General features: G+C 57.3%; 1 protein-coding gene across 2 annotated transcripts in view; it reads right to left on the reverse strand.

Annotated features, from left to right (window-relative positions):
• Positions 1–25,735, reverse strand: part of PRR5 (proline rich 5) — a 58,380-nt gene extending 32,645 nt beyond the window's left edge. For both annotated transcript variants that reach the window (XM_021090913.1, XM_021090910.1), the window contains exon 1: positions 25,671–25,735. The gene's annotated coding sequence lies outside the window, so the exon portion shown is untranslated. The remainder of the gene's footprint in view (positions 1–25,670) is intronic.

The raw sequence follows: 26,240 nt of genomic DNA on the forward strand, positions 1-26,240 counted from the left end.
CTAGTGGTTTCTGTCCTGTGCGCTCATCCCCCCTCCTTCTGATCTGGATCCCAGTCTTAGGGTGAGTGAGAGGGTTTTTTTTTTTTTTTTTTTTTTTTTTTTTCCTGTCACTTTAGGGCCGCACCTGCAGCCTGTGGAAGTTCCTAGGCTATGGTTTGAATTGGAGAAGCAACTGCTGGCCTACACCAGAGCCACAGCAACACCAGATCGGAGCTTCATCCGCGACCTACCCCACAGCTTGTGGCAACACCAGATGCTTAACCCACTGAGTGAGGCCAGGGATCGAACCCACATCATCTGACTCGTGGATGCTGGTAGGGTTCTTAACTTACTGGGCTGAAACGGGAACTCCGGGGTGAGGGGGTTCTGATCAGCAGAGGTCCTTTTCCTAGCTCTCACGACCCCCCAAACCAGGTCGGCCAGCTCCACCCCCACAAGCCCCTGAACCCCCACCCCCTCCAGGGACTCCTCTGTGGGACGCCCCGTCCAGCGTAAGCATGAGAATCAAATGAGGGCAGAGGTCACAGCCGATGCCTGTGGGGTCCTTGCCACTCCCTGGCTGTGTCGCAGTGTCCACCCTTCAATGTCCATAGCAGTTCCACAAGCAGGGGGCTGCTCCCATCAGCCCAGTTTACAGGCGAGCCAGCGGGAGCCCTGGGAAAAGTGGCTGGTCCAAAGTCAAATGACCGGGCCGGGCTTCAGCATCTGGGTGCTCGCTCAGCAGCCTCCTCCACCCATGAACATGTGTTTGCCAGGATCCGGGGGAGCTGGGCCTGAATAAACAGCCACCACCTCCTTCCTTTAATCAATGTCACAAGAAGAGGCAACACTGGCAGATGAGGGGCCACCATCACCCAGGAGCCTGTCCCTCTCAGCCTCCTGTCTAGAGAAGGACCCACCTGCCTGTCCAGCCCCACATGCTCGAGTTGCAGAGTGAAGAAGCAATCTGCCTGCTGGGCTGAGTCCTGGGGTGCCCAGACCGCACGCTGGGTACGGGCGGTGATCCCCAAAAGACACACTGATATCCTAACCCCTTGCGCCTGTGTATGTGGCCTTATTTGGATCTAGGTCTCTGCAGATGTGACGGAGCAGAGCTAAGATCATATTGGAGTAGGTGGGCCCTGCACCCAGGGACGGATGTCCCTGTGAAAAGACTGCCCGAAGACACAGGGATACGGGCACAGCCGGAGGGATACGGGCACAGGGATACAGGTGCAGCCGGAGGGATACAGCCGGAGAGATACAGGCACAGGGATACAGGCGCAGCCAGAGGACAGCAGCATGGAGACAGGGTGGAAATGGGGGTGATGCTGCCATGGAGCCCAGCAATGCCAAGGCTTTGCCAGCAGAAGCCGCAAGAGACAGAAATGATCCTTGACCCCCTGATTTCGGACACGCAGCCTCCAGAACCATGAAGAGGTTGGAGTTTCTGCTGTGGCGCAGTGGGTTCAGAATCTGACTGCAGAGGTTCAGGTCACTGCGGAGGCTCGGGCTGGATCCCCGGCTGGGCACAGTGGGTTAAAGGATTGGGTGTTGCCACAGCTGTGGCTCGGATTCAGTCCGTTGCCTGGGAACTTCCATATGCCATGGGTGTAGCCATAAAAAGAAAAAAAAAAAAAATGAAGTAGAAAGAAAGAAAGAAAACAAACAAATAGAACCAGGAGAAAATCAGTGTTGGTTTTAAGCCACCCAGTTGGTGGCAATGGGTTAAGGCAGCCCTAAGATGCCAGCACACGGACTTTCCCCAAATGGGGCTGCACCCTCCGGAATCTGGCTGTGACCTTCACATCCAGGAAACCTACATCCAAACGTGGAAAGGTCGAGTCCCAACTCTCAGCAGGTGAGACACCTTCACCCCTCCTCTGATTTCTCTAACAGGGACCCCCGGGCTCCGGGAGATGGCAGGGGAGAGGTGGCTTGTGCAGAAGGCCCCGTGGCCCTGGGCCCTGCCCGCGAATGGGGCGGGCCACCCGCCTGCGCTTCCTGACCCGCACGTCTGCAGCTGCCCTTCCAGCTGGCCCCCTGAGCACCCCACTGTGCAGGCAGAGGCCACACAGGGCAGGGCTGGACGGACTGGGCTTGGCGTCCAGCTTTCTATCCTCTCCGGCACTTTCTTGGCCAGCAGGCTTTTCTTAGAAGAATCCTTAGAAAGAGCAAGTACCACGCGGGATGCCAGAACTCGCACTGATAACGAAAAGCCCCAGGAGGAGGGGCCTGAGGTTGACGGACGTGGGGGCTTTGCTGCTGTTTCTCTCCTTCCAAAGGGCGGGAAGGACTAGCTCCAGTGTGGGGGAACTGCATCATCATCATTATTATTTTTGACTTCTTTTATTTTAGGGCTGCACTCGTGGCACATGGAAGTTCCCAGGCTAGGGGTCGAATCAGAGCTGTAGCTTCTGGCCTATGCCACAGCCACAGCCACAATCACACGGGATCTAAGCCATGTTTGCAGCCTACACCACAGCTCCCGGCAACGCTGGATCCTTCACCCATTGAGCGAGGCCAGGGATCAAACCTGCGTCCTCATGGATGCTAGTCAGATTCGTTTCTGCTGAGCCACAACGGGAACTCCGGGACCTGCCTTCTTGACTTTGCAAATAAAGCCCCAAGAGCCCAGTGAGGAGGTGATGCTGGGTCGGCTGGACTCTGTTAAGTCTAAGTTCTGCCCCCAGAGGAGGGGGTGCCCATCCAGGACACACCCCACTCGCCATCCTCCTGCTTCTGCAAAGATGCAGCTCGCAGTCCACGAGGGGATGGACTGAATGCAGGAGAAGCTGCTGCTGAGGTTTGCTGGAAGGTTTGGGGCAGCAGGGGGCATCCCATCCCTGCCCTGGCCAGCCTGGCCCACGGCCTCCACTATAGCTCTGCCGGCTGGGTGTCCTCATTTCCCACCACAGGGGACACTGAGGTTCCACAACCTGATGTCACCTGCCAGGCCATGGGCTGATGTGGGGGGTAGGGGAAGGATGGACGCTGTGGTCCCCACTCCAGTCCTGGCCTTTCTCCAGGGAAGGCTGTGGACTGAACCCAGGCCTTCTCCTGGAGGAGGCGGGGACCCTCCTGGCCTGAAGCGTGGGCAGGTAGTGCCACCCTGCTGTCCCCTTGATCCCTGCTGGGCCAGCAAATGCAGGCCCTGTCCCTGCCCCCAGAGCCGGTCCACCCACCCTCCCCTCCCCAGACCCGGCCTCCTGGCGTCGGGCCTCACAGCCTCTGGGAACCCGCCCTGAGCTCGGCGCACTCACTCTGCCACCCAGGCGGGACCTGACCATCTGCTCAGAGGCTTCAGCCGAGGCCCGCGGCCTGCAGGAGGAGCCCCGCATTTCCTGTGTGGTGTCCAAGCCCTCCACAGTCTGGGCACGGCCACCGTTTGCCCAGCTGCATCTCCCACTAAGCCCCTCCGGGCCCCGGCCTGCACCCCCCACTCCCAGAGACAAAGGGCCCACTGTCCCCAGCCGGCTCCCCGCCTCCGGGCCTTTACCCGGCCTCTGCCCTCTTCCTGGATGCACTTCCTGCTTTCCCTCCAACTCGTTTCTTTTTCAGTGAATTATATGAACAGCAAAAGGCAGCAGAGCATCGTGATTCAGAGTGTGGGCTCTGTTAACTGACCACAGACGGCCCCGGGCTGGACTGTGGTCAGCGAGCAGCTGACCCCTTGGCCTGATCACTTTTGTTGAACTGGGCCTCAGTTTCCTCATCTGTAGAATGGGCAACAGAGTAACCCCTCCCTGCTGATGCCAGGGCTATAAATGCAATGCAGAGATGTCATATGCTCCGGATGGGCCTGGCACACAGTAGGTGCTTCTCAGCCACAGCCATGACCACCAGCTGGCCTCCCGTGCACCACGCCCAGTCCTCCCGCTTCCCCTGGGCCCTGGGTCCCCACCCTGGGGACGTGGACCTTCTTGCCTGGACCCGACTCAGCCAACAACCCGCAGGCCACCCTCCTGATCTGGCACGGGGCCTGCCTCCTCCATCAGGCTCCGGCTCCGCAGGGAGCAGGGCGAGGCAAATGCGCACAGTGGACAAAGATGACCATTTGCTTCTTCTTCCTCTTTCTGTCTTTTTAGGGCTGCACACACGGTATATGGAGATTCCCAGGCTAGGGGTCAAATTAGGGCTGTAGCTGCCAGCCTACACCACAGCAACACTGTGGAAACGTAATCCACAGAGCGAGGCCAGAGCTCGAACCCTCAGCTTCATGGATACTAACTGGATTTTGGAACGCCCAAAGACTTTCTTCTTGACCACTTTTTTTTTTTTTTCTTTTTAGGGCCATGCCCTCGGCATATGGAGGTTCCCAGGCTCGTAGTCGAATTGGAGCTGTAGCCGCTGGCCTACACCACAGCCACAGCAACGCCAGATCCAAGTTGCATCTGCAACCCACACCACAGCTCACAGCAACGCGGGGTCCCTAACCCCACTGAGCAAGGCCAGGGACCGAACCCGCATCCTCATGGAGGCCAGTCAGATTTGCTTCTGCTGAGCCACGAGGGGAACGCCTCTGCTTGACCAGCTTTTAGTTGGTCCTTGGTGCTCTCTGCTGGGTAAGCCCTGAGCTTGGGCTTCCCTCTCTGTCCTTGCAGAATCCATTGTAAACCAGAATCCTAAGTCAGTTTAGGAAAGCCCCCCCATCCCTGGTGACACCAAGAGGGAGTCTGTGGGGCTCCTGGGCACAAGGGCCTTTGTGTCCCCAGTTTCTTATTTGCAGGAAATAGGCCTCATTTAGCCTCCAAGACCTTCCCTGAGTTCCCAAAAGCAGGTTCAAACATGCACCAGTCCGGGAAGGAAGGGGATGCAGAGACCAGGGAGGAAGAGTCACGAAACAATCGTGCAGGAGTTCCCGTTGTGGCGCAGTGGTTAACGAATCCGACTAGGAACCATGAGGTTGTGGGTTCGATCCCTGGCCTTGCTCAGTGGGTTAAAGATCTGGCATTGCTGCAAGCTGTGTGGTGTAGGTGGCAGACGTGGCTCGGATCCCGCGTTGCTGTGGCTCTGGTGTAGGCCAGCAGCTATAGCTCCGATTGGACCCCTAGCCTGGAAACCTCCATGTACCACTGGAGCGGCCCTAGAAAAGGCAAAAGACAAAAAAAAAAAAAAAAAGAAAAGAAAAAGAAAAAGAAAAAAAAAGAAACAATCACACAGCCTCAGGCAGGGTCCTGGTTCCTCCTCAAGGAAGATACAGAATGCTATCTTTGAGTCCTTCTGCAGAACTGAAACACCTGAAAGAGCTTCTCAAGCATTCTGCATTCCAGAAAGAAGGAGGACCCCCCAGAACCAGTCCTGGGGCCAGGAAACACCAGCTTTGCAGAAGAATGAAAGCTGGCATCGCCACCGCAGATTCTCATCTGCGGCCCTTTTTTCTACGCCCCAACTATAAAACCACTTCCTAGTCTCTCCCCAAGGAGGGCACGGTCTTCAGGGCATCAGCCTGCTGGGGCCTCCTTTGCCCGGCAAAGCAATCAAGCTAATTTTTCTCCTTCCCCCAAAACCCTGTCTCCGAGTTTCCATTCAGCACTGGTGGACAGAGGCCAACACTGCTTCTCCTTTCATTCACTGCCCCGCCCTGCTTCTTGGCTGTGTCCTTTTATTTATTTTTTTTGCTTTTTTTTAGAGCCACACCTGTGGCACATGGAAGTTACCGGGCTAGGGTACAATCAGAGCTGCATCTGTGACATACACCACGGCTCCTGGCAATGCCAGATCCTTAACCCACTGAGCGAGACCAGGGATCAAACCTGCAACCTCATGGATACTAGCTGGATTCGTTTCTCCTGAGCTACAATGGGAACTCCTGCAGTCAGAGTCTTAACCCACTGCACCACACTGGGAACTCCAAGCAGTTTATTTTATTATTTTATTTTTGTTCTTTTTCTTTCCTTTTTTTTTTTTTTTTTTTTTTGGTTCTTTGTGCTGTTGTTGTTCCTTGGCTATAAATCTCCACTTGTCATTGCTGGAGTGTGGGTCAAGGTCAACCTCCCCACCCCCATATGTAAGACCCCACCCTCAATTCGGAAACGCAAAAAGCTCTGAAAACTCAGATTTTCAGGGCTCATTTGGCTCCAAAAGCTGTTCCGACCAGAAGGGAGGCTACTGTGAGTCTCTGTCCACCCAGCGAGAGGCGCTCTAGTGCACTCTCTGTCCCCAGGATGCTGCCCCAATCCTTCCCACAGGGTAGCGACAGACTGCGTTATCACTCAAAAATAATAGGAATTCCACGAGTTCCCGTGGTGGCTCAGTGGGAACGAACCCAACTAGGTCCACGAGGATGCACGTGTGGTCCCTGGCCTCCCTCAGCGGGCGGGCTGAGGATCCAGCACTGCTCAGACCCCGTGTTGCCGTGGTTATAGCTGCAGCTCCAATTCAGCCCCTGGCCTGGAAACTTCCATGTGCCATGGGTCAGCCCCAAAAAGACAAAAAAAAAAAAAAAAGGAATTCCAAAGTCATATCGGGCCCTGAGGGCATCAGTCAGATAAGGGAGAAGAACTGGCACAAATGAGTCAGAGCTGGTAGGTATGTGACCGAGCCGGATTCCACCAGACTCCAAAGATGGCCTGCGACTTAGGAGGAGAATTGGAGGCAGGTACATGCAGGCTCTGGACGTGCTGGGGAAGAGGCAGCAAGACACGGAGAGCATCCTTATCATCCTGCCATCAGCACTTAAAGGTCAAGAGGCCGGACGATGCGAGAACTGGACAAGCTGAACGCTCTTTGCTACCTCTTTCCTAGAAATGCCAGGTAAAGGATGGACATGCAACTTCTCAATGCAGAACCGAGCCTGTAAGAACGTGAGGCGCATCACCAGGGGCCGGAATGATAATGTATCATTAAGCTAATCTATGACTGTACTTGCATCCTATTGAACATTAATTTTACTGAAAGCCAGTGTAATGCCTGCAACATGCAGTCATTCCAAACGAAGCGGTGTTCTCAGTGCCTGAATCTATCACGCCCTTGGGAAAACGAATAAACAGAAAATTTGTTTAAAATGGAGTTAGGGGGCATTCCCGTCACAGCTCAGTGGTTAACGAATCTGACTGGGATCCGTGAGGACGCAGGTTTGATCCCTGGCCTCACTCAGTGGGTTAAGGATCCAGTGTGGCCATGAGCTGCGGTGTAGGTCGCAGACTTGGCTCGGATCTGATGTTGCTGTGGCTGTGGTGTAGGCCGGCAGCGATAGCTCCCATTTGACCCCTAGCCTGGGAACCTCCATATGCCGTGGGTGTGGCCCTAAAAAGCAAAGAAAAAAATAAAAAAATAATGAAATGGAGTTAGGGGCATTCCCTTGTGGAGCAGTGGTTACGGATCCAGTGTTGTCACTGCAGCGGCTTGGGTCACTGCTATGGTGTGGGTTCGATCCCTGGCCTTGGAATTTTCACATGCCATGGTGGATGGGGCCAAAAACAAATAAATAAATTAATTAATTAAATGGAATCAGCGTAGCCATAGAGAAGAGACTTGTGGTTGCCAAGGGGGAGGTGGGTTGGGGAGGGATGGATTGGGAGTTTGGGATTAGCAGATGCAAACTATTATATAGAGAATGGATAAACCACAAATCCTATGTGTAGCACGGGGAGCTCTTCAACATCCTGTGATAAACCATAATGGAAAAGAATATAAAAAGCAGATATATACATGTAAAACTGAATCACTTCGCTGTACAGCAGAAATTAACACAACATTGGAAATCAACTCTACTTGAATGAAATAAAATAGAGCCGGGAGGCCAGAAGGGGGAGCTCTCACACCTACCACGCCTAGTCAACGGCAGGAAGAACTGTACCTTGGCGTCTCCAACAGAAAGGTTACTACTTCACTACCCAGCAGGAGGAAGGAAGACCCAGCAGCAGCCCAGCCAATGAGAGACTGTTAGTTACCACTCAGCCAATGAAAAGCCACTACACTCTGAGCTCCCCGTTTCCGCCAATGGACTCTTTGTTTATAACAGCCCCTCCCAACTCCCCTTCTCCTCTATAAAAGGATGGTTCTCTGGCCTTGCCTGTGGTTCGCCAGAGATTGCCTGGCCTGAGTTGTGATCTTTGTTGTTCCCGAATAAACCCATTTTTTTTACTTTATTGCTTTTGGTCAACACTCTCCGGCACTCGGGCCGCAACCCCAACGACTGCTGTTGCCTTTTCACAGATGGAGAAACAGCCCATCCCATGCTGGCGGGGCTGGGATTCAAGCCCAGGTCTGAATCCAGAGTTTGTATTCTTGACTGTCACATTCTCCCAGCTCTACTGTAATTAGTGTAAGAGTGACGTCACAGGAAAATACCATGAACTAAAACCCCAGTGGTTCTGACGGGGATGGAGGAGGGTAGTTACACAGGGGGTTGTGCAAGTCCCAGGCGGGGACCAGGGATAGAGAGGGAAACCTAGGGAACTCTGGGAGATGACTGTAAGTTAATAATCATTCAAGAAAGCCACCAGGACAGATTGGAGTGAAGCAGCCCTGCTTAACTATAAAACCAGAAATAAAAGCACGAGCTACGCCTCAGGTCATTACGTGAAAGATAAAAGGAGGCTGCAGTTCAAGTTCAGCAAGAGAACGACCCTTAGGACCAAGGAGAGGCGTTTAAGGGAAAAACGACCTTCCAAAGGAGGAGACCCTCCTGACACGGAAACCGGAGATGATTCAACATGTTTTAGCCTCTGTTACCTCCCTTCGGCTGATCTGACCAAGCACCAGGGCAGTCCTTGTTCGACCTCACAGGGTCAAATACCCTCTTTTCGGATACGAAGGAGGAGCTAATGATGTCAGCCCGACCTCTGCTCAAAGAACAAGGAAGAAGATGGTCTCTTCCCCGCCCCCACTTTCCTTGGATTATAAAAATCTAGCCCCACCTCATCCTCGGGGCAGAGCCTCCTTGCTTGCCTGCTTGTATCCCTCGCAAGTATCCCATCTCAGTAAATCGACTTCTGGCCTCTCACTTTGGCTCTCGCTGAATTCCTTCTGCACTGAGGCACAAAGAACCTGAGCCTCAGTTAAGTCCAGGCACAAGGTGAGGGATTCTAATTAAAAAGCTGTGGGCTCACGTCTGAAACTTGCTCTGGGTTTGGGTCAAGTCAGAGATGTTGTTGGTTTCAATTGGGCTGCCTTGTGGGGTAGGAAGGGGGTGCTGAGACGCAGGTTAAAACCAGCAGTAGGGAGATAAGACACCAGCAAAACCGAGCAGGGCCCTTTGGGGCTCCTGGGAACAAAAGCCTTTCTGTGTCCCCATTTCTGGCCTGTTGGGAACAGGCTTCTGCTTCCCTGACCTTCCTAGAGTTCCAAGGGGCAGGCTCAAACAGCTGCTAATCAGGGAAGGGAGGGATGCAGAGACCAGGGAGGAGCCGTCAAGAACCAACTGTGCAGCCTGGGCAGGTCCTGGTTCCTCCTCGGAGGATACACAGGACATTGTCTTTGAGCTCTTGTGCAGAACTAAACCCCCCGCAAATGGAAGAAGGCAACTGCTTGGGGAAGTCTTCTCCATTTTCCGACCACCAGGACCAGTCCTGGGGCCACTAAACACCCGATTTGAAGAATACAAGCTTTGCATCCACCCTGGCCCTTATCTGCAGCCCTATTTCCCACTCCCAGACTATAAAACCTCTTCCCATTCTCCTCCAAAGGAGTGCACAGTCTTTAGGGCATCAGCCTGCTGTGGCCTCTTTTGCCTGGCAAGGCAATAAAAGCTTTTTTTTTTTTTTTTCCCCTCCTTCTTCCAAACTCTGTCTCTGGGTTTCTATTCGGCACCAGGGGGCAGAGGCTGAGTTTCGGCAACACACACAGGATGATGGGAGATGCAACGGAGCTCTCTGCAGAAAGCCAAGGTCTCGAGGCACTGCACGCCTAATAAATGGGGAGCCAAAGAAAGGTCTGCCCACTGACAAAGGGAGATGACAAGAAAACTGTCTCTGACCAAAAAGCCCGCACATCTCCCGAGAACCTATAGCTGTGGGTCTGTCCTCAGAGGAGGCTGGGATAGGCTGGTGGAGAGCCCAAGCCAGTGACCTTAAAAGCAGCCCCAGGCCACCAGGCAGAGCCACCATGAAGATGCTCTGGAGAAGCAGGTGCACAAGCTGGACCTCGGGGGTTGCCCCAGATAAAGACTGACTGGAAATAAACTCAGGATCTCAAATGACACAGCACAAGGAAACAGGCCACCATGAGGGAAGGAGAGCAAACACAACACATGTCAGGATGAAATTCCTAGAACTTCTGCCAAGAAACTAAAGGTAAGAGACTGTAAAATGAATTTGTTTAACATAACCAAAGACACAAAAGAAGACAAGAATAGAACTAGATGTTATAAAAGCCAGGTGCTAGCTTACTGGGTACCCATCCAGGCATCCAAGGAGATGGGACCTGGGAGCATGGAGCATCGTATGCAGTCTGAGCATTGATTTCCCTGTCCTCCCCTGGCGTTTCGCAGTTGGCATAAAAACCCCCATGGACTCGAGTGCCTGGTGGGTCCACGAGGGTGTTAGGCACCAAGTCCACTCCTGTCTGGGTCACAGTGAAAACATCTGGCTTTGCACAGAATAGACAACTTCTAGAGCAAGTGGCGCTTTCTGCGGTTCATGTCTAACAAGAGCCCAGTGGGAGAAACAACACTCATGACCTTGGGCCAGAAGGTCTGTAACTCCCCCCGTCACCCCAGATCAGAGCCTGCCAAGTCCCTGGAGTTCAGGATCTGTGAAACCCTGACACTGTCTGCATAGCTCCTGAAGGTGAATGTGCCATTTGCTGGGGGGAAGGGTGTGGCTTTCATGGGCTCCTCAGAAAAGGCCAGGACCCCACCTTCAGGCCAAGCCGAGGAATGAGCACATGGCCCATCCATGTGGAGCATCTGTGGTACCCAAAGATTTGGAGTGGAGGAGGGAAAACATTATTTTTATAGTTAAATACAAGCGGCTCAGTTACAGCCTGAGGTGACATCCTCATGGATTTTGAAGATGACACATGAAACTTCAGTCATTTCAAGGTTATGGTCCCCCCTGCAGATCACCTGAGGATGCCCCGCTCCATCACCCTTGCACTTGGGAGAGCCCGAGGTCCTGCTCCAGATACTAGTCATTAGATCAAACCAGACCACAGCAGCCCTGAGGGTGCTGCTCAGCACATCATACAGGGAACCCTTTATGAGGGCTCCTGGGAGGACGATCCCTTGGGTTTCATGACAGGAAAATCTGTATTTTCCTCCTAAGAGGATTATGAATCTAGTGAGTGGTCCTCTTTCCCTTTTTGCTTTTGTTGCCAGGAAGCTCAAGGTAAAAAAAAAACAGTCCATATCCCACAAGTGTACCAGATCTCCTAGCACTTTTTTTTTTTTTAAAACTCCAGGAACATCTTGAGAATGATTGTAGCACTATCACAACCACAGGTATTATATTAGGGGCATTTTCTAGTAGCCAGGCATGGGCCTGAGGGGTGCACACATAGAGTCATGCTGCCCCAATACCCTCTGATGCAGATACTGCCATCCCTGCTTCACAGACAGGCCTGATAGGCTGCAGGAGGGGCAGGGATGGTCCCGTGGCACATGGGGGTGAGACCGGGGTGGGGAGCCTCAAACGGGGCATTTCCCCTGCAGCCTCCACAGCAGGGGAGCCGCAGCAATCAGACTCCACTTCCTGCGGAGGGGCTGGGAGTAGGGGTGCATGGGGGGCTGGGGGAGCAAGAGACTGGGAGGATCCCACTTCCAGAGGTGTCCGGGGTAGGGGATGGGAGGACACCTGTTCCAGGCCCCTGGAGTCCCGGCCTCTCCAGCCCTCTTACACACCCGTGTCTGAAGTTCTTACACTTTCCTTGCCATGAACTTGGTTTAAGTTTGGGAATGACACAAGCATTTAACAAAAGCCACCTGCCCCTTGTTTTCTACCAGAAAGGACGCTGGGTAACCTGGCCCAATTGTGCCTCCCAGGCCTTCTGAGCGCTGATGTTTCCCACAAGGAGCCCTGCCCTAAGGCTGCAGGACTTCAGGTAGCCCAGCTGTCCATTTAATAGACAGAAAGACTGAGGCCTCGAGCAGGGGTGGGACACACAGTGTCACCCCCAGCAGGACTGTCTTTTATTTATTTATTTTGCCTTTTTTTTTTTTTAGGGCCATACCTGCATTATATGGAAGTTCCCAGGCTAAGGATCGATCAGAGCTGCAGCTGCTGGCCACAGCCACAGCCATGGCCACTTGGGATCTGAGCCGTGTCTGCGATCTACACTGGAACTCACAGAAATGCTGGATCCTTAACCCACTGAGCGAGGCCAGGGATCAAACCCGCATCCTCATGGACACTAGTCAGGTTCATTTTTGCTGCGTCACAACGGGAACTCCCAGGACTGTCTTAATTATGGTGAAAAGGAGCAAATACTGAGGTCGTACTAGGTGCTGGGCCCCCCATCCCACCCCTACTTCCAGCCAGGTCAGAATTTCCATCTGCATCTTCCCAACGGGGAAACTGAGGCTCCAGGAGCTGCCCCACCCGCTGCACAGCGGTAAGTGGAAGCGAGGCGGTCAAGCCCAGCTCTGGCCCAGAGGCCACAGACCTCACGCCGTCACTCCAGCTACCCCGCCATCAAGTCATCATTATTGTAAAAGCACCTACTGCAGCGGAAGCCGGTCCCCGGAGGCCGCCACTCTGCCCTGGCCCTGGAGAGTCACAGGAGGCCAGTAACAGAAGGGGCTGTGGGTGCAGCGTTAGAAGTGCCTCCAGCGGCGGTGATGCTGCAGACAGGCCTGGCGCGGTGACCTCACCGTGGCGCAGATGCGATGCCAGGAACTGGATTGATCGTGGCATTGAGGAGGATGCCAGCTGAGCCATCGCGAGGGGCCGGGCCCCATGCTCTGCAACTACATGGGCCACCACAGAACCTGACAACAGTCCCTGGGGGGAGCTCTGGGTGGGACAGCGCACGGTCACGTAGGCAGTCGGGACTCAGGCAGGAGGTGGCCCTCTGGCCTCTCCTTCTCACCCCAGCACCCCTGGCCTCCTGCAGGTGTCAGCCCCAGACCTGCGCCTGATGGCGATGGCGGGGATGGGGAGGGGCTGGGGGGGGGCGCTGCTGTCAGATTGGCCAGGTCTCTCTCTCCAGGTGTCACAGGGGGAAGGAACCACACAGACAGGGCAGGTAGAGGGGGCGGAAGTGGGAGGGGGCCTGGGAGGCAGGAGCCAGAGCCCCAGGGGCAGAGAAGGGCTGGGAGCCACCAGGGAAGGCCCTGCACTTAAGATTCCCGCCCCAGGTTCCCGGCTGGCTTTTCCCCGGGCACTTAAACTTGAGCCTGAGGAAAGTCAGTGACCTCTGCCCCAGCCACCTTATAAGCAACAGGGCTACCCCCCTGCTCCCTGTGTCCTGCTCCCCTGACCTGGGACGGAGGACTGCCCTTCCCCCACTCATTATGCACCCACACCCCCATTGCTGGGACCCGTAAGTGATGAATCTTGTGACTTTGCTTCCCTTGTGTGAGTGTCCTGAAACTGCGCTGTCAACCACACTCCTTGGGGTTTTCATGTCCCCAGAGAGGGAGTTCGGATGCAGAGGGAGCTCCCGCCAGCCACAGCCCCCAACACACACCTCTTGGGGTTCAGACCTCCTGACTGCTCCCCACCCCACGCTCCACCCCAGGCCCTGTGGGGCCCTGTCTGAGCCTCCCATCTGATGCCACCATCACGAGTGGGCACCTCTCAGGGTGGCGGCAGGGGTGGAGGAGACGCGGGTATGGAATGAGAGGTGAGGGCCTTTGGGAACCCCTCCTTCCCGGGACGCTCAGATGATGCGTGTCCACAGCTCTGGGCTCTGGGAGCCCGGGGCTGGGGTCACAGGTGGCTTGTGGAGCTGCAAAGCCCCAGGCCCTGCCCCCAGCCTGTCGCTAGGACCCTCCTGGATCTGCATCAGTTGGGGACCCCTTCTCTGGGGGCGGGTTAGCCAGGCCGGCCTCAGGTCCAGGCGCCCTCCTCCCAACTCCCTACCGCGGGTGCAGTCACCCGCCCCTCCCCACAGCTCACTGCCCCATCCTCCCGAGCCTCAGTCTCTCCATCTGCGAGATGGGACCCGGGGCCAGCGCGGGGTCCAGGCGCGGCTGCTCTGCACGCCCAAGAGGTGGGGCCTGGGCAGATCCACAGCCGACAGGGCCGAGGCCAGGAGCTGGCAGGGGGAGAGCATCCTGCCGCCTATTCCCCTGGAGCCGTCCTCTGGGGCACTGGGCGTGGGCGCGTGGCCCAGCCCAGCCCCCGGCCTGACCTCCAGGGGCTCCCCACTCTGGTCTCGGCAGTTTCTGTTTTTGAGTCACAGAAGCCCGGGCTCTTTTTCTGCGGTTCCCGTCGTGGGTGGCAGATGGGGTGGGGACCGAGGTGAGAAGTCAGCCCGCGAGCTGGGGCTGCCATCGCTGCAAAAGCCACACGGCTCCGCCTGCGACTGGCATGGCCCATGGGGTTTCCCCAGACTCGGGGCAGGTGACAGGAGAGGGTTCTCCTAGGATTCTCTGCAGGGATGAGACAGGGGGTGATTGGTCCCAAGCTCCCAGCCCCTTACCAGGAGCCCAGGCTGTCAGCTCACGGTTGTCTGAGGGGAGAGGAGGGGGGGGGGTCAAGAGTCTCCTTGAAGCCTCCTGAGCAAATGAAAGCGGAAGCCAACTTACTTCCTGGTGGCCAGGCCAGTTCATGTCCATGTGCTTGTCCTTCACTGACTGTGATGACCTTTCCCTAAGCCTGGTCTGGTCGGCCAACTCCTATTCATCCTGCAAAACCCTGCTCAGGGTGACCTCACCCACCACAGTCTTCTCCACGAGCCCCACCTTAGCATACACACCACTGCACTTGGAGGACAGTACTGTCTAGGCCACGTGCTGCAGGGACGCATTCCCCAGGAGGCTCAGAGAGTGAGATCCCTCCCTGCTGGGGGTGCAGCCCTAAAGAGCGTGGGGGGACAAAGAAAGAACTTATTTCTTGAGAACCTAATACGCACCAGAACCTGAGCTAAGCGCTGGATTTGAATGTGACCTTGGCCACATCTTTTACCCTGGGGCAGCCTCAGTGCCTGTGTGGCTTCATAACTGCTCCAGGAGGAAGCTAGAATATGGTGGAGGGAGAGGAGATGCCCTCATTTTCCCGGGGCGGGGGGTGGGGGTGGGGCCCACACTGGGCATATGTCTAGCCCCTGCCCCCGGGGGGCCCAGCCCACACCGCCTTCTCTGCCCACCTTGCCTGCCCAGCTCAAAATCCACAGGGGCTGAGGACCCTCGCCCACTCCTGGTGAAGCAGGGGAAGGAGAAGGGTGGGCCCTGGACGGGGCCTGGTGGGCTCCCTCCTTCCCCTCCCCTCCCCCTGCCTACAGCACAGAGTCCCCTGTGTTAGCACATGCAGGAGGGAAACCCACCTGAGCTCAGGGACATTCCCCACCCACACCCCCTCCTGGAGGCCCCTTTAGCCTCGGGGTCAACGGCCGGCCACCTTGACCCATTAGCACAGAGGTCAAGGTAAAGCAGAAGACACCTCACCTGCACTGCCCCCCCCCCATGTGTTCCCCACCTGCCTCCATCCTCAGCTGGCCAGAGCCAGAGCATCCTGAGCCCGCCCTCTCTCGGACCCACCTGCTTTGTTTCTGCCACCCCTGGGGCCGCTCCCACATGCCCTCGGGTCCACACTGGGGGTGTCCGCATTAATCTCCTTTCGGCTGCTTGAAGCTCGTTCCAGCTGGACTTGTGAAATCAACGTCTTTCCCTCTTCTGTGGGTTCTCCCCGGAGCCCTGTCCCCAGGTGCCTCCTGTGCTGGGCCAGGGCCTCCCTGGGCTTCCCTTGCGACCGCTCCATCACGCCACGGGGCCGCGTCCCCGCAGCCTCCCCCATCAGACTGTGTCAGGGCCGTCAGAGGGAGGAGGGCTCTCTCCAACAGACTGAGTGTCCCGGCGGCAGGCGCTGTCTCTGGCTCAGGTGCCTCGAAGGCACAAGACTCTCAACACACAGACCACGTCATCACATGCACTCACGAAAACTGGAAAAACACAAAAAAGCTGGAAGAGGAAACAAACCACCAGAGAAAGTTTTTGCTGCCATCAGGGTGCATCTCCTTCCTGTCTCTTTTTTTCTTTTTAGGGCCGCACTTACGGCATATGGAAGTTTCCAGGCTAGGGGGTGAATTAGAGCTGCCACTGCCGGCCTGGGCCACAGCCAGAGTAGCATCAAATCTGAGCTGCATCTGTGACCTGCACCCCAGCTTATGGCAACGCTGGCTCCTTAACCCATGGAGTGAGGCCAGGGATTGAACCTGCATCCTCACAGGTACTATGTTGGGTTCTTAACCTGAGCCACAACAGGAACGCCTCCACTCTTTTCTCCGTGCCGGGCTGTGAGTGCTGGTCCGACGCACGCGGGAGCACCCCAAGAACGCAAGCACCTGCTGTCCTCCTGCTTCCCTCGCACGAATAAACGCTGGGTTTGCCTACCGAACGTCAGGCCTGAGAGAGGGCCTGTGTCACTTGGGGTCACAAAGCTCCCACAGGAGGAGGCCAGCACTGCCAACCCCTGGGGCTCTGCACCACCACAGTCTCAGCCCCCCAAATCCTATTTCCCATTCTCCTAGCTGAACGTCTGTGAAGGCCAGGAAAACGGGGGTGCTGTCTGCAGAGCCAGTTCACAGAAACTCAGTGAGTTCATACCTTCCAGGTTTGCTCCTGCCCACACATCCCTAAAACCCCAGCCGGCCCTGCCATCCATCACCCCCTCTCCCGCTCCTTGGATGCTGTTGGTCCCACCCCGTGCCAGCCCGGAGGTCCAGAGGTAAATCCAGTGGAGTTCTGCCCTCAGAGCCCCAGGCTGGAGGGAGGGCCACTGGAGACAGAGCCAGTGCTGGGTCCCAGATAAAAGTCAGGCGTCCAGGGTAAGGGGGCAGGGGAGGGGTGCCTCCCGCCCTGCCTGGGGGGGCACAGGGCAGCCAGGAGGGCTTCTTGGAGGAGGAGGGCATCCTCCTGCAGGGACTTAAAAAACCAACAAAAGCCCCCAGGGAAGAAGGGAGGGAAAAGAATTCGGGACAGAGGAAGGGCGGAGGAAGCAGGAGGAGGGCAAGGCAGAGGGCGAGACGAACCCATGCCCAGGCAGGCCGGGAAGGGGAGATGACCCCTGGCCACCCACACAGCTCAGGGCCCAGCTCCCTTCAGAACCGAGTTTGGAAAAAGCTTCCACCTTCAACCGTCGGATCTGCAAGGGCTGCTGGGGCACGGGCACCGGATTATCTCCTGCGGAGAACCAACCGCGAGGCCTGCCTGCCGGGACCTCTCTAGAAACCAGACGGTTCCAAAGGCCGATGGATGCCCGGCAGGCCGACGTGGAGATGCGACCGAGAACAAGGACAGAGGTGTGATCCACACTCGAGAAAGCAGCCTCTACCCCCCGTGCACAAATCAATCAGAGACCGAGGCTCAGAGAGGCGGAGCAACCCGCCAGCGGTCACAGAGCACGGGTGCCAGGAGCGGGTGGGCCCAGGCGCAGAAGCCAGCCCTCTGCGGCTCCGAGGGCACCCCCAACCACGGCCTGCGTGTCCCCCACGGGCCCCTGGGGCCTGGAACGCTGCTTTATGAATGAATGAACAAAGGAAGCTGCGAGCCCTGTCCTTCCACCCACACCACGCGGGGTAGGAAGGAGCCATCTGCTACTGTTTTTTGTTGTTGCTGTTACTCTGAAAATCAAAAGCACAAACCTGAAGTCACAGCTCCGCGTCACGCTGGGGCGGGCCGAACCCCCAGGCCCTGACTCCGGGCGAGAGCGGACTCTGGCCTCGTGGTGGTGGCAGGGGTCAGACGGCCAAGGGCCAAATCTCTGCTCAGCCCCTGACAGTGTGAGACCTGACCCGCGGCGTCCCTGCCGTGAGCCTCGGGGGGGGGGGTCCCCATCACCTGACAGACGGGCAAAGGACCTACCTTGCTGTGTGCCAGGAGTACTAAGAGGTGGGAGCCCACAGGGGTGGGTGGGCACCTGGGGGATCTCGTCCCACTGGCCGCCTCTGCTCGTGACCTTGGCCGCTGCGAGAGCTCCGAAACCCTCAGCACTAACCACACTGGATGCCCCGGCTCTGTGGGCAGCCGAATGGCTTACATATTACGAGGCCCCCACGTGGCCAAAGGGCAGAGGGGCTGAGGAGGGTGTGGGCAGGTGGCTCCTGGGCTTCCCAGTGACTCAGCGGGACTCGGCGAGGCTGTAGGCCCAGGGCGAGAACTGCCCCCTGCTGTACCCTGTGCAGGAAAGGCCGGCTGCCGGCACTTCTGATAAATATTTTATCACTGCTCCCAGAACAGGCCCCGGGAAGGTGCCTGAGGTCTCCCATCCCTCGGAGCACCCTTTCCTGCCCGGACAGAAGGAAGTGGCTGGATGGGGTGCCGGTGGGGTCAGGGGCCCAGACAGCTGGCTCATTCCTGCCCTGTTGTCACTTCAGGGCAGTTCAGTTCAGCAAATGGCCTCAAGCCTCATCCACGCTCTGCCCCGCACTGTGCTGGGCGCTGGGCCCTGTCCTGCCCCGGACAGCTCCCCGGCTCCTCTGCACCACCCCCCAGAACACGGGCACTCTGCCCCTTGGCCCAGTCACATGCCCCGTCCTGCTGGCCCAGTGCCACTGCTGCCGCCTCCAGGAAGTCTTCCTGGCTCTCTTCTTCCTACTGTGTGACTTTGGGCAGGCCCATTGTGCTCTCTGAGCCTGTTTCTAAAATGAGGTTGAGGAGTTCCCATCGTGGCTCAGTGGCTAACGAATCCGACTAGGAACCATGAGGTTGCAGGTTCGATCCCTGGCCTTGCCCAGTGGGTGAAGGATCCAGCGTTGCCGTGAGCTGTGATGTGGGTCAAAGACACGCCTCGGATCCGGCGTTGCTGTGGCTGCGGTGTAGGCTGGCGGCTCCAGCTCTGATCAGACCACTAGCCTGGGAATCTCCATATGCCGCGGGAGCAGCCGTAGAAAAGGCAAAACAACAACAACAACAACAACAAAACAATAAATCAAATGAAATGTGGTTGATGATCACCGTGCCTGAGACTGGGTCAGTCTTGCCCACGTGGAGACTCATTCTATTTGGAGGGACCTGAATGTTGAGAATCAAATCAATAAATATTCCAGAGCGTGTTCAGGGGTCAGACACAGGCAAGTACAGAGCCTGGCTCCTGACTGCAGGGCTCCGCAATTTAACTGGGGTGACAGGACCTAAATACCGACGACAACAACAACAATAGCGAATAGTAACGACAACAGGACAACAGTACCAGTAGGGTCAGGTAGCGCCTTTCACGCCCCCGCCCCCGCCACGTCACTGACGTCACATTCCCTTGTTTTCTCCTCCCAGCAGCCCTGTCCTGTGAGGGTCTTCCCCCCATTTCCGAGCAGAGCAGGAACCTGAGACGCAGAGAGGGGCAGGGCCCGGCCTGAGGTCACACAGCCTGGCGGCGCTGACCAGCCGTCCTGTTGGACCTCGAGGGTGTGCCCTCGGGGGTCAGCATCGGCTCTTCACACCCCTGTCCGCGTGGAGGCTCCACAGACAGGGGACAGACCAAGACACACGACCAGAGGCTACTGTGCGGTCAGGACAGAATCATCCTCGCGCTCTAGGAGCTACCGGAGCATTCTAGCAACGGGGGAGACGCTCGCAGCATCAGAGCAAAGGAAAACGAACAGGCTGCGGAAGGACGCGTGGGGGGTGCCATCAGGTGGAAGCAGTTCTAGGCCGAGATTATCAACTGAAAAGAGACTGGAATGATGATGCTCACGGGGCGAAGGCTGCAGGTAAAAGTGAGCCTTCTTTTCCAGGTAATAGGTAAAAGTGGGGTTGTGTTTCCAGTATGACATGGCCGTGGCGGTTTCATCTTTCATTTATGTATTTATTTATCTATGTATGTATGTATGTGTGTGTTCATTAATTAATTAATTAATTAATTTCCTTTTTAGGGCCGCACCCGTGGCCTATGGAAGTTCCCGGGCCAGGGATCAAATCAGGACTAGAGCTGCCGGCCTGCACTGCGGCCACAGCAACATGGGATCCAAGCCGCTTCTGTGATCTACACCACAGCTCTCGGCAACACTGGATCCTTAACCCATGGAGCGAGGCCAGGGATTGAACCCGCATCCTCATGGTTACTAGCTGGGCTCTTAACCTGCTGAGCCACAATAGGAACTCCCTATGTTGATTTCATAATTTTGTTTTGCTTTTGAAGGGCTGCACCCACGGCACATGGAGGTTCCCAGGCTGGGGGTCGAATCAGAGCTCTAGTTGCTGGTCTATACCACAGCCACAGCAACTAGGGATCCGAGCCACATCTGCGACACCGAGACACATCTGCGACACCAAGACACATCTGCGACACCGAGACACATCTGCGACACCACAGCTCACGGCAACGCCGGATCCTTAACCCACTGACCAAGGCCAAGGATCAACCCTGCGTCCTCATGGATACTAGTCAGAATCATTTCTGCTGAGCTACGATGGGGACTCCTGGTTTTATAATTTAACATTTTCCTTAGAAATAGGATTGGTCCACTGGAAGGATTTACTGGGCACCCACTGTCTAACCCCCTGTGCGCTCAGCCTCAGATTTGGTCTGGGGGGGATGAAACGGACAGCACTGTGAGTAAGGAAGTACGCAGAGCCCCCCTCCCCATCTCTCCACGGTCGGCCTGCCAGCACCTCAGACCCAGCACAGCCAAAGCCAAGCCTAAGATCCTCTCCTAAGTGGAGTCTACTGCACCATGGACCATCGCCACCAACTACCCAAGTCCTAGGCTAACAATCACAGGGGCTTGTGAGGTAGTGAGCTCCCTGTCACTGGGAATAATCAAGCAAGAGGTCTCATGTCTATCCACCAAGAAGTGGCCTCACTGGCTGGCTCTAGGCCATCTGAATCAGACCCGCTGTCTTACCAGCTGTGTGACCTTGGGCACGATCCTGACTTCTCTGTGCTGTGCCCTCCTCGTCTATACAATGGGATCATGCAACGACCTCAGGAGGCCTCAGAAGGTAAAATGAGGGCACACAGGTAAGACGTTTTCTAGGTACCTGTCAAGGGCTGTATGTGTGTTGGCTGTTATCATCTCACAGCTCTACCCTCCCACCCACGGGAGTTAACCAGGGCAGAAATAAAAATTCCCATTTCAGAGCTTTGAAAGCCAAGCTGCAGAGTAACCCCACCCCCGTCAGACTCAAAGGGGTGTAAATGGCTCCAGGCAGATTGGTTTTGCTGGAGAAGCTGCTTTGGCAACACAAAGAAGGCTTTTAACCAGCCCAGCTGATGGCACAGAAAGCGAACCCTTACGGACCTTCCATGGGGAGTTCCCTTCGTGGCTCAAGGGTAATGAATCTGACTAGTATCCACAAGGATGCAGGTCCTGGCCTCACTCACAGGTTGAGGATCCTGTGTTGCCGTGAGCTGTGGTGTAGGTCAAAGATGCGGCTTGGATCTGGTGTTGCTGTGGCTGTGGTGCAGGCCAGCAGCTACAGCTCCGATTTGACCCCTAGCTTGGGAACCTCCATGTGCCATGGGTGTAGCCCTAAAACACCAAGAAAAAAAAAAAAAAAAAAGAACTTTCCATGAAACAAGCAGGACTTCCACTGAGGTCAGAGGAGCCCATGGCGCAGCTCCTGACGGTGTGGCATCTTGGCGACATTCCTTTACCACGTAGTGTGGCGGAAAGCGGGCAAGCACGCCTCGTGCCAGAGACCCTGGGGTTTGAGCCCCAGCTCTGCTCCTTGCTGCCTGCGTCCCTGGGCAGCCCTTGGCCTCTCCGAGCCTCAGTTTGCCCATCTGGTAACTGGGCATGGCCACGATCACTTCCTGGGCTGGTTGGGAGGAGTTAATGAGATGGTGCCTCGGGAAGACTTCACACAGGGCCTGGCACCCAGCAGGTGCTCAGGGAACAGCCGACCCCTTCCTCCTTCCAGGAGTAAACCCACGGTTTGGAGTCAGAACAGAGGAGAGCAGCACCCCTCAGGGAACCGAATTACACTGATTTTCTTAAGAACCTGTTCAGAAGGACCCTCTTGCCCCTGGGTCCCCTCTGCTCTCCCAGAGGGCGTGGCTGGGTGCCAGCATCCCCTGAGGCTTCTCTGTGCCGGGCACCAAAGGGCCCTGTCACATCTCCTCACCCACAGCCATCTCCTGACCCTGGCAGTGGGTTTCAACACTAATACTAACAGGAACTCCAGGGCTAATGCCAGGCCAGCCTGACTGCAAGCCACTGTCACTGCCAGAGCACGTCACCGCACACCACTCCATCCCACCAACACAGGGCACTGACCCGGGGGCCCTTCATGTAGCCACAGAGCCCTCACCAGGGCCCTAGGCGGCAGGTGTGCGGTCATCGCTGCTTCCCAGATGAAGAAACCGGGGCACACAGAGACCTTCGGGGACTTGCCAACATCACGCACCTGGTGAGAGGTGGGGATGAGATCTGAACCCACCAAGCAGCCTGGTTCCTGAACCCAGGTCTTCATCACCTAAGCTGTGTTTTCTAATCTACACTACGCAAGTGAGAGCACTGAAGCTCAGAGAGGTTAGGCAGCTTTCTCGCGGCCACACAGCTAAAAAATGGTGCTGCTGGCAGAGAAGAAAATCCTGGACATGGAGAAGAGACTTGTGGTTGCAGGGGTGGGGAGTGGGATGGACTGGGAATTTGGGAGTAATAGATGCAAACTATTGCCTTTGGAATGGATAAGCAATGAGCGCCTGCTGTGCAGCACTGGGAACTCTATCTAGTCAGTTAGGATGGAGCACGACAATGTGAGAAAAAGGAATATGTACTCGTATGTGTGACTGGGTCCCCTTGCTGTATAGGAGAAAATTGACAGAACACTGTAAACCAGCTCTGATGGAAAAAAATAAAAATCATTCCAAACAAATGGTGTTGCTGGGATTTCCGGCAGGTGGACCTGACTCTGGGGTCTCCAGGCTTTCCAGCCCCTCCCTGGCCCCTGCTGGCTCTTCCTCCAGGCCACCCAGAGCCCAGAGTCTGAGGCCAGAGCCAAGACCCACAGGCAGTGGCATCCAGGCTGCTCCCCAGAGACACTCAGATTCTGGAGTCACCAGAACTCGGCTCAGCAGACTTCTCCCACCCCACTAGGTGCTCCCCCACTGCGATTCGATCTTGAGACATAAAAGGGGGATGTGGTTAAAAGCAAAAAAGAAGGTGACACAGGAAGTCACCTCCTTGTCTCACTAACCCACGTCTTCATCACAGCCCGCAGCCCTAATCACACCTCCTGCCTCCAGTCCTGGGCCTTCTCAGGGTCTGCCGCCTCGAGGGCCGCCCGGGCTTCAGGGTGAGTCCTGAGGCAGGACTTCCTGTCCCTGCCCTTGACCCGGAGGACACTGACGGAATATCTGACCGGGTCACGCCCATCCCACACGGTGCGTCTGTGGCCTCCCCCTTCCTGTGTGGGTCTCTGCCTCCCTGGCGGCCCTCGCCGCCCACCAGGCCCAGAGAAGGTCCGTGGAAACGAGCAAGGGCATGGATAAATGAATGCATGACTGTCCCTGTCCCTCTCAGGGCACCTTGAGAGCTCTGCTGTCCCCAAAGATATCCTGGAAGATGGTTTTGTTTCTGTCCACAAACTGGGCACCTGGTGAGGCTCAGGGCTTTCTCCTCCCTTCTCCCATCCCGGTCCCTCCTGGGTTTCTGCTCTCCTGACTCTGCTGGGAGTCGCCCGGGAGACAAGGGTGTTGTCTCTGCCTTGAGCAAGGGAGCTGGCACCGGCGCCCAGCCAGATCCTACAAAACGCCACCCAGGCAATTCTGCACGGCCATCCTCAGGCCTTTTAAGCCACCCATTAGAAACAAAAAATCCATTAGCTAACAAATGTTTCTGCACGACCACTTTCCCTGCTGATGAGAAATTAAGTCCATGTGACTGTCCCCATCGCCAGACAGTGAAAACAGCCGAGACACACAGAGTGCCAGCCTCTCTCACGACGGGGACCGCCCCCATTCACAGTGGGCTGGCGACGTGTCAGGCGTTGAGCCGCTTTGGATCCCGACGACCCATAGGGAGTCAGTAATGTTATGATTCCCAGCTTTCAGATTAGGCAACTGAGGCCCAGAGAAGCTAAGTGACTTGCCCAGGGCCACACAGCCAGCCAGCAGTGGTCCTGGGATGCTGGCACACGTCTGCCTGAATCTGTAGCTCCCACCCACCTGCTACCTCCACTGAAACAAAGGGCTCGGCATCCCAGACCGTTTGGCAGGAAAGACCCTTGGGAAACCCTAACCTCCTCGTTCTGATGTGGACTTGGGCCCTGAGAGGGGACGTGGCCTGTCCAGGGACACAGTAAGGCCATGCCCCTAGAATGGATGGGCTCCTCTTGGGTCCGCCCCATTGCCTGCCAGCCAGAGGGAGCTACACGACCTTGTCCCATCAGGCAATGCTACCACCCAGGGTTGCTCACACCTGAGCATGCATCAGAAGGGGCGGGGGGGTGTTGTAAAATGCAGATCCCTGGGGCCCCATCAGGGGTGAGGACAGGAGCCCAGGAATCGGCATCTTATCAAACTGTCATGAAAGAGGACAGTCTCCACTCCTGGAGCCCCCAGTTTATCCCTCCAAGAAAGGTCCCTGGGTTGGGCCTGGGACAGCAGGTCTGAGAGGCCCCAGGGAGCTGGCTCTCCCTCTCCAGATGCAGTCCAGGGATTGGCCTTTGGGATCCTGGGGGACCTCGGGCACTGCCAGGCTCTCGCCAAGAACCCTGCTAATCACCTGGACGCGATGGCCATCTCACACGGTCGTTACGGCAGCTGCACCCGGCTCTCACTGCTGCCCCATGCCACGGATGGGGAGGTGGCGGTCACCCCCAGGAAGGGGCCAGGCCGAGCAGGGGTGAGACCACACCCCGTGACCCTCCAGCCACGGACCCTGCCCCCACCCAGCAAGTTCTCCCCTATGGCCGCTCCCTGGGAAACAAATCTTAGAAAGCGTCAGGCGTTGCTCATGTGAGTGGGGGCTAGTGCATGATCTGATTTTGCCAGAGGCTCAGCCTCCTGACCAAGCAGATCTGCCCAGCGTGCCACCTCTCATGGGATGGGGGGGGGTGTCCCCAGGTTCAGGGCACAGACTCTACATGCTCCACTGCCCTCAGATGCCCTGCTGCCCCAAACCCACCCCCACGCTCTGCAGGGCCAGCTCCCTGCAGGAAGGTGGCTGGAGGCCCAGGCCAGAGGCCAGAGGGGTGGGGCCGCATGTTGAGCCAGGACAGGGCTCAGAAAGGAGCGATCCCCCTCCTCGAGCATCTTTGTTTGCTCTATTAAGGGGGGCAGGGAGAGGGAGGGGAGGGCTGCGATGGGGAGGGGGCACGGTGGGGGAAGGACGACCAGGAAACGAGGCAGCTGGACAAGCCGCTGGACGGACATGCAGAGACAGAGGGAAACTCAGAGACAGAGAAGAGAAGGGGGGCGGGGCGGGGGGGGCGAGGAGAGAGACCTCGAGGGAGGACGAGCTGGGGAGCCCCCAGGAGACCGAGGTGGGAGAGGCCCCCGACCACGGGGACCGCCCGACCCCCCCACCGCACCCCACCCCATGTCCCCGCACTCGGCGCGACACGCGGGCGCGCGCGCACACACACGCCACTCCGCCGGCACCGCCCGGGCCCCCGCCTTCCGAGGGGCGTGCGTGGCCCCCGCCCCCGGCCCACCGGGACCCCTTCCCTGGCTGGGCCTCCGGGACGCGTTGCCGCCGCTCACCTTGGTCCCCGTGCCACCGCCGCCGCTGCCGCCACCGCGCAGAGCCGGAGCCCGGGGCCGGGGGAGGGGGCCGCCGAGGCCCCGCCCCGCCCCGCCCCGCCCCGCCCCGCCCCCCGGGCCCGCGCAGGGCGCCCGACGCGGCCGCGGCCCCGGCCCCCGGGACTCCGGGGCGGCCGGGGACGCCGGGGGGGCGGCCACCTGCGCCGCGGGCACGCCCACCCACCCGGGCCTCTGGGGGCCGGGGCCCGCCCCGGCTGGGAGCGGGGGATCGGGGGCGCCCTCCCGGCTTCCCCCACCCGGGCGCACTGCGCAGGCTGTGGGCGGCGCCCGCCGGGGAAGGGGGCGTCCCCGGCCACCCTGGCGGCCCAGATCCGCTCTCAGGCGGGTAACCCAGCCCTCCCAGGCCCTCTGTCGCCCACCGAGCGCCCCCTCCCCAAGCCCCAGCCTGTGGAGGACGCGGGGAGCCGGGGTGGGGGTGGGGGAAATCGGACCTTCCGATTCAGTCCGTGCCTCGGGGTCTTGCGGCGGGAAGAGGGTGCAGCGATGCGCTTCCCGCATCTAAACATCCCA

The sequence above is a fragment of the Sus scrofa genome, chromosome 5 (assembly GCF_000003025.6).
Source record: "Sus scrofa isolate TJ Tabasco breed Duroc chromosome 5, Sscrofa11.1, whole genome shotgun sequence".
Lineage (NCBI taxonomy): Eukaryota > Metazoa > Chordata > Mammalia > Artiodactyla > Suidae > Sus > Sus scrofa.